Source organism: Megalops cyprinoides, chromosome 15 (assembly GCF_013368585.1).
Source record: "Megalops cyprinoides isolate fMegCyp1 chromosome 15, fMegCyp1.pri, whole genome shotgun sequence".
Taxonomy (NCBI): Eukaryota; Metazoa; Chordata; class Actinopteri; order Elopiformes; family Megalopidae; genus Megalops; species Megalops cyprinoides.
Window position 1 is genome coordinate 9,666,077 of NC_050597.1, and position 8,924 is coordinate 9,675,000.

The 8,924-nt window shown below is 42.9% G+C and overlaps 1 protein-coding gene across 1 annotated transcript in view; it reads right to left on the reverse strand.

Annotated features, from left to right (window-relative positions):
• LOC118789870 (serine/threonine-protein kinase MARK1-like) overlaps window positions 1-8,924 on the reverse strand; it is a 79,768-nt gene that overhangs the window by 39,483 nt on the left and 31,361 nt on the right. The gene's annotated exons all lie outside the window — the stretch shown is intronic.

An 8,924-nucleotide genomic window follows, 5' to 3' on the forward strand; every position in this document is an offset into this window, starting at 1 on the left:
GTAATCCTAACTTGATCAATGTCTGCAGCTCCTATTACGAAGTGTGCAGCTGTTTACCTGTACGAGGCTATTACACTGATAAAATGAATATTAATCCAATCTCAAACAGAATTTTGTCTGCATTTATTTGTTTAAATGATCAAGCAAGGTTTTTAAAGAAAGAGTAAACACAACAGAAAGACAGAGCAATGGATTCTGGCCTTTGTTTGAAGGTTAGAGTGCATTTGGAAACCATAAAAGGATTTAAAATGAGACCATACTCGTATAAGAACAAAGAATTGTGAAGTACTATCATCTAAGAAGAAAGATATTCAGCTTTATAGTTTCTGAGAATATGTGAGTGAGTGAATTTGTCATGTTTAGTAATTATCATTTAAGAAAATTCATAATATTCATATCCCGTCAGCTGTTTTCCCAACCAACCAAAGCACATAAAGCTCGTCTTCTGCTACCGCTACCACTGTGAATACGTTTTTTTTTTTTTTAATCTTGGGATTGAAAACAGTTTTTTTGAAAAACCAAAGTATGAGAGAAATGGCCTGTTGGTATATGAGTATGACGTGCACATGCAGCATTTAGTTGATGGATCAATTATCGATAAGAGCAGGCCTCAGTGCTGCAACGGCTGATGAAAAAGACAGCGTGATGAGATGCAGTTTCAAATGGAGTACAGACCCTGGGGAAACCTGCACCGGGAGCTCCTTCACACCGATGAGGGAAGTTACAGGGACGGATTCTGGGGAGCCCAGCGCTACCTGCAGTGACTTGCATTATTCACCACAGAGCACAAGCAAAACAGACTGCTAGCCTCATCTGAGCAATGTTGCTTTATACATACAGTACACACACACACACACACATATAATATTACACACACTAAACTAAAAGCTGGTGGAAAGATCGTAGTCTTAAATCTGACCAGTTCTCCCAACCTAAATGAACTGAAAGCATTTAACTGAGGATAGGGTGTGAATTATTAAAGATACGGAAATTGTCCGTTTCCTGACACACATTACGATTACAACCCAAAGGGAAGGATTCCCTCAAACACCCACAAGGGTGGTCAGGGATCGAAATACAAATTAATATACTCTGACCACATTCGATCACAGTAACTGCAAATGCCTTTTAAAAGGCTGTCAGAGCAGTAAAAACAAATTTGTTTCACAAAGTACAGCACAAACCTCAAAACAGGAGGACTGAATTAGGACCTCAGTTTCAATTTCATACATTTTCTGAGTGTGCAAAATGAGTTTAGTATATGCATTTCATGATGCAGATATAACAAAAGAGCTTCTCTTGAGTAAGCTCAGTGAACATAACAAAGAAGCCAAGCTGTGTATAGTCTTAGACATGGGAACCGTAGAGCACATCGGCACACAGTACAGTGAAGTGGGAGACAAAAATGGAAAAACTTCAGGACACTTTTCAGCACACTCCTGAGGGGCTATAAGCTGATAGGTTATTAACACAAAGGACCATGATGTCCCATGAAAGTGTGCTCGTCACACAGTTTTATTCACTTCCCTCTGAGTTTCTGCTGCTGAATAATTTCGCAAACTGTGCATTACATGGCACAACAGTGTTGCCATGTAGACCATGATTGCTCTTGCCCTCAAAGGCAGCCAATGGCCATGTTATCAACAGGGACAATACAGTCCATTCACAGTACTAATTAAAACCTAGACAAGGAAGCACTGAGCCAAATCCATAAATGTGAGAGGACTCAAACAGTTTGCTATTTTTATTTGATTTACTGACATACATATTACAGCATATTGGCGTAAATCCTTTTAGTCCTTACTTTAGTCCCATTCAGGCCACAATTCAATCATGGTAAGGGGACATCGACGCTCCAGGTATCCCCTTTCATGACCACATCATATTTCCAGAAATGTAGATTCTGTAAAACACGATACTAACCCTGTCTTAATCTTCCCTGTTGATATAGCAACAGAGACTACCTGCGACACCTGGGGAAGGGGGGCAGCATAGCTGCTTTTGCTAAATTCTTATTGGGTACTCTATCTGGCCACTCTGGGTGATATCTTGTTTTATTGCACATGCTGGTCTGTGTAATGGGGGTGGGGTTGGAATATGAGTCAAGGAGCCTGATGATGTAATCTTCGGCACTTATCTGCCCAGGACTGCCCTGGGCCCCCGGGAGGAGACAGAGGTTTGGAGAGGCTGGCAAATGACTTCCTCAAAACAGGAGCAAGAGCTGCCTCTTCCGCTAGCTGGGTCTGTTAGGGGACAGCAGTACGCACTGCCTACTGGCTTTTAATAGGGCTATAATGTGAAGGATGGGGCGGTCGGGTAGTCGAGTGGTGCCTTCCAGAAAACCTGAGGCTCCAGCACATGCACTTTTAACTCCCATTGTGAAGCACAGATGCTGGGAGGCCGAGCTTCTGACTTCTGCTGGAAATGGATAGTCTCTGCATATTCTCCCTGTGTGGGAGGAACTACCTGACGTGAAAAAAAGAATTAATAATGTCAGGATGGAAAAAGATCCAAGCACCTATTTGTCAGCTGTATAGGCATTCTCACATTTAGACCCAGCCAGAAGGAATGGAATTAAACTGTTTGAGGTGGGTCAATAAGGACTTATATTCAGGCCAAAACTCTGAGTGAAGAGATATTGCTTTCTGATTTTGTTCCCGGTTACCTCTCCCCTTAAAAATTCTTTATGAATTGGCTCCCTTGCTGAATTTTTTCTCTCACTGAGTCCCTTCTTCTTTATGGATTCATTTGTCTTTTTATGTACCAACACTTACTACAAAATTGACATTCAAATCATGGAGGCGTGAGTTGTTTGTTCCTCACTTCACTATTTAGGTAATGCACTCAGAGGCTTTAATGGGTTTGACCCCAGTTAAAAAGTACAAATCCCCTCCACCACCACCCCCCCCCCAACACAGTAATTTTCCAAAAGTACATTCAAAATAGTGCTGTATTATGCACCAATGCCAAAAACTTGATTTGCACCTCTAACCTTTTACAATTACTGTATTTTCAGGAAATGCTGGCTTGGGGGAAAAAAGTGCCTTTCTGCTGGAAAGAGATCTTAGCTCTGGCCCAAGATATCACAAACAAATTATCTGGTTGTCAGATAGAAATGAGTAGGGAAGAATTATGGACAGTGTGATTTTTTTTTTTATTCTTATGGAGCGTTCAGTAATGGAATTGAGAGGCAAGCAGGCGGCGCTGGGAGGAACTGAAAAAGGGGATGTCATTTCGGGGCAGTCCCTCAGATCAGCCGAGACGGAACGCCACCGCGCCATGAATCACACTGACAGAGAGAGCAGGGGGAAGAGACGGCGGGGCTGAATTCACACCAGCAAACAAAGGGGGCCTTCAGTAATTACACAGGCCTTCCTGAGGCCCTCGTCTGGCGTCGCATGACATCCCCTCTCACCGCAAACACTGCAGCAGGAAGCAGGCAATGTACAGACGCCGTGTTTGTGTCCTCCACCACAGCATCACTGTGCCATTCAATGGGTTAAGAAGCTGAAGGATGGTGACACAGGGACGCCATGTTGGGCCCTACAGAGCTTTCCACACTCACACTCGGCGTAATCTTGAGAGGAACTAATCACCCGATGGAGCTTCCTTTGGTTGTTGCAATGCGGAGGAGAGGAGAGGCCAGGCAGCATTGATCAGCGGTTTGCACAAGACTGAAAGGTCTAAGCTCACCCCTCTGATCGCTCCCCGCAGCAGTTTGCTTCCACAAGGTATTTTGTTAACATCAGACCCCGAGCTACTAATGGATTACAGAGCGGCTCTGAAAAGCAAAAGCATTAGCCCGATTAATATTAGCACGGTAATTCAGAATAATTGTGTCTCCTAAGCAACTGGGTAATAAAAAGGGCACTAAACCTAACACAAGCATTATTACTAAGGCACATTTCCTGCTACTGGGGTTCTGCAGCTTCGTACATGGTGCAGGGTCTGGCACCAGCATTAAGAGGAGTGGATGCGCTTTTTCTTCCACATAATCACCCCGCTCTTTCTGTGGAAACTCGGGGCGGAACTCCCTCCAGAGGGGATATTTTGGCTGGCTGGCGGTGGAATTCGAGAGATGAGGATGTGGCCGGCTCTGTCAGCTCCCCGCAGGATTTAACGGCGTTCTGTGAATCCTCCTCATTACGCGGCCGTCGGTTCAATCTGGCACAGAGCGGGACACATCCCTACATTTTTACTGTTTCTTGTCACTTCACTTTGTTATACCAACAGCTCTTACCTTTGAATTAATATAATGATATCAGCAATCTTCTCCCTACATCCATACTAATTCTTGCATGTTAGACAAATTGGTTGGCAGTAAAGAAGCAAGATGGCATTTGTTTTAGAAGACAACCATTTGCACAGTACAACCCCACAATTAAGCCTCTTTTCAGTGTCCTCACTGTGAGATCAAATGTTTCCATGTCTCCAAGGAATAATTCTACATAAGAAGTCTACACAGAAGTGCTAGCGTAGTGAAGGAGCCATCTGAACTGTTAATGGTTATTATTCAGTCTTTTAAGCAAAGGACACACAGGTCATTGGAGACCTACTGACCGAACGCTATTTCTCCATTGCTGTAGTTAGACCTGACCACAGTGACATCAATGGGAGAGCATCTTTAATATGCATGAACTGCACCCTGTTCCACTGAAATGACAGCACAGCCTGCCTCGGTTTTTCAGTGGGCCGGGACTTGCCCTCAAACATCTGTGTAATGCCGAGAGACCAAAAGAATTACACGGGTTCCTTGAATCCTTCAATCTCTTGAAATGCATGTTTGTTCGAAGGACAGTTAAAGAATTAACGGGAAAATTGATACAGGAACAGATTCCAACCACTTTAACACCAGGCAGACACAAACAACACACAAACAGTGATACTGGGCATTACCATTCGTTCCCCTTGCTCAGGTGATCATATCTACATTCCCATTATCACACATCACAATGCCAAATCCATCAGCATAAGCAACTAGTGACAAAGAGATGGTTTTCAAGTTGATTTCATATCAGGCTTTTTCCATAGGTGGAACACTGAGATAATAACAGCATATGACAGCAATGAGAGACTTCCTGCCATCTTTGGCTACAGCTTTAGTCACAGTCAGATTCAGGAGCAGACATTGACACACTCCTTTACTTAAGTAATACATACAGGCCACTTCTCTCTCACACACAGTACTCTTAAAATAACAAAGTTACTCACCCGGCATACTTTACACATTCAGAGGTTTCACCCTCACATACAGCATGATTCGCATTCAGGCTTTTCTCTCTCACACACCTTCGAATAATGAGGCCTCCCTCTCACATAGTATCCTTCACATCCAGGTATTTCTCACACAAAATCCTTCACATTCAGCGATTTTTCTCACACACAGCTTCCTTCACATTCAGAGGTTTCCCCCCTCATATACAGCATCATTCACATTCAGGGATTTCTCTCTCATATACAGCATCATTCACATTCAGGTGTTCTCTTTCACACACAGCCTCCTTCATATTCAGGGGTCACATCTTCCTTCACATTCAGAGGTTTTCCCCTCATATACAACATCATTCACACTCAGGGATTTCTCACACCCTCCTTCTCTTTCACACACACAAGCTTTCATATTCGAACATCCGCGTCCTTCACAGCTTCCTCCACATTCAGGCCTGAAAAAACAAACTCCTTCTTTTACCCTATTTCTAATTGTAATTGATAAATTGTAGACAGGTGGATGGTGGATGAAGACCATATTTACACAAATTATGCTAAAGAACATTAAGGTTTTTATGGGTTATTAGAGATATTTCTGGGTAATCCCAGCACAACACATCTAATGATGTCACTTAGTCTCTGTTTACAACTAATTCCTACCATTTGGGTGGTAGATTTAGCTCCTTAATACATACAAAACCATGTGTCACCATGCACACAACAGACAATAGGCAAAATGTTTCTCAAAATAATCTTATATAGTTAGATAGTCACAATTATTAGGTTACAGTTAAAGTTATTAGGTTTCATATGAGATTTAAAATCACACTGTTTTCCCCTTTATGAATCTCTTCCTAGAACAGAGAATGGTAAAAGCCTGCTTACCTGCCTTCCATATCAAAAGGCTATACTTGTATGGCTAAAAAACCAATCACATTCCAATGTAGTCAATCGTGCTTTCCACACTGATTCCTGGTGGTGTCATATTCTTCCCTTCTGTGCAATTACCTAGCTGTCTGATTTCGTACCTGCCCATTTCAACCCTACCAGGTTAAAAATTCATCACTGGCCACACATAACAACTTACAGAATATTCCCGAAATCAACTGTGCAATTCTGGTATGCACAATCGATATTCGCAGCTATCATAAATGCACTGACAAAATTGAACTTTGGTTTGAGGGATGTGTTAACCCAGCGGTGGGGAACTGTCTGAGGGAATTTGTGTGTTTAAGAAAGAGACTACAGTAAATTGCGAATAGTGTATTGTACATCACTGATACACTTCCACACACCATTGCCTCCTGCTCAGAGATGGGCAGGACAGAATGTCCTAGTGGGGAAAAAAATAAGCACACAAAAATGGAAGACCACTCAGACGGCACCCTACAAATGTCAGTTTCATCTTTTCTCTCTCTTTTCTTCTATTAACACAACGAACACAAAATACAATACAAAATACCAATTTTGTAGCTGGTGCAACAACACAAAAACTTGGCATGAATCTGATATAAGGTGAAGCTGCATTTTTCATAATCATTGACATTACAGCTTTATAAGCCCTGTTATTTTTTCACTGAACAGTCCCAGTGATTTATGAGGGCTGACAGAAGTATATCAAGCGCCTGATAAAGCATCGCTTTGCGTAGATTTAATCACACCATGGATTCGGTTCAAAAGGGGAGAAGCACACAACAGCACTGTAGTTTCCACATGTACTGCATGCACAGTAAGAATAACTTCTTCACAGGTTCCAAACCACCCATAGGGATTGTGGGGAGTGTATGTTTAAGCAGGAGCAGGAGAGTGTACACCGCAAGAGTCATCCGGAAACAAGCGGGATTCCTTCCCTCTAATACACTATGACTGGTGTGCCCAGTAATTGATGGCCAGGCCTGGATATTTTTAGCTGTTCCAACCACAAAAACCGTAAGTGAAATACTAGAAATGAAACGGGCCTTGTGGTTTTTTCCCCAATCCCATTTCATTTTATAATGTAAAAGGCCACACTGAAAGTTCAAAGACAAGAGACAGAGTACAACTAATGCCCTGAGCTCCGCTGAACTGACACTGAAGACAATAGATGGTTTAAATATGTATGAGAATAAGCTCTCAGTGGAGGAACCAAAACCTGGGCTAATGAAAGCTCATGCGAATAAAATTACCTCAGCAGCCAAGAAATGAACATCTCCACTAATTTTAACAGATTGTGTCAGTGACAGCCAATTATTACTCCAGGGCCTGCAGCTTCGTTGCTGGTCTTTTTTGCTATCTAGCGGCAGATGAAACGCTGTCGGTCACTAATGACTCAGTCAGTCAATGATACCGTTTCTAGGACGGCTAGCTCCAGTCTCAGTCTCCCACAAGAGGGAGGAGTGCATCCACTGATTGGTGCAGGTGATTCCACACAACCTTGCGAGACAAAGATTTGACTTAGAGCACCGCACACTAAATAACAGCAGTGTTCTCTGGGCGTAAAAAAAGAGTTCTGGCAACATGATTTAAAAACCTAGCAGCTTCCTCCCTCTGTTATTCACGTGTCTACAAGGAAAGCATCTGAATCCAAGGAAAGAGCTATTTACCATGCAAAAGGCAACAATTACGTTATGTTAAAAAAAAAAAACATACTGAACTGAAGGTTCACTGCAGGACTCAGATGAATTGGGGTTCACTGCAGGACTCAGATGAAATGGGGTTCACTGCAGGACTCAGATGAATTGGGGTTCACTGCAGGACTCAGATGAATTGGGGTTCACTGCAGGACTCAGATGAAATGGGGTTCACTGCAGGACTCAGCAGTCACCCCAAAGTTTCTGCTAAATTTTCTGACCCAGTGCACACCTACTCATTTCCCGCTGAAATCACAAACATGAGCGATTTCCATAATGTGGTCTCTGAACAATCACTTCTTGTGAAGTGTTACCACAAATGGAAATGCCTGCTCTTTGTTTTCCCACCTGGCTCCATCTGTCAGACAGGTGCCATCCCTGTGTCTGAGGAGCCTGCGCTCTGAAGAGCTGGAGGAAACGAGGAGCACAGGCCAGCCCCACAGGCTCAACACACGAAAGAAACACAGAGAAGGGCACATCACCGGAGGCGACTTCCAAAAAGACCCTGTGCCCTGCAGCCGAGCTACACATCCAAGCAATTAAACTGGATTTATCTTTACGTTAACGTATACACAGGTCACACCGCCTCCCCAGACGTGCAGCAATCCCACAGCAAAAGCCACCTTCAAGACAGAAAGCGTCGAGCGTCGTGAATGGAGTCGACCACAGGAATTGTTAGCCAAAGCTATGCTTAGAATTTTCTGACTTTGGCGTCTGCCTTATGTTTGCTACTTGATAATATGTGATAACTGCCTTCAACAAAGACAAACAAATCCAAAGTACCATACAAAAATAAATGTACTTTACTGTACTCAACGCACACGTACTGTTCAACCCCAAGCATAGAGAGGAATTGTTATTAATGCATTGTAAGGCATATGGTTTGTTGACATGAGGGAAACACTAATCACAGGTCTTTGTTTTCCATCTTTCCAGAAGAATGCATCGCGCTCCAAGATATAGCTTGGTCCCGAGGGAGTTTAAACAGGGGTTAATGTGTAACTCTTTGTAACTACAGTTATTACAGTGATTCTTTACAGTAAACATTGACCCACTAAAGGAGCATTTGGCATGAAGACCTGTCTGATAAGCAGGACTTCAGATTGC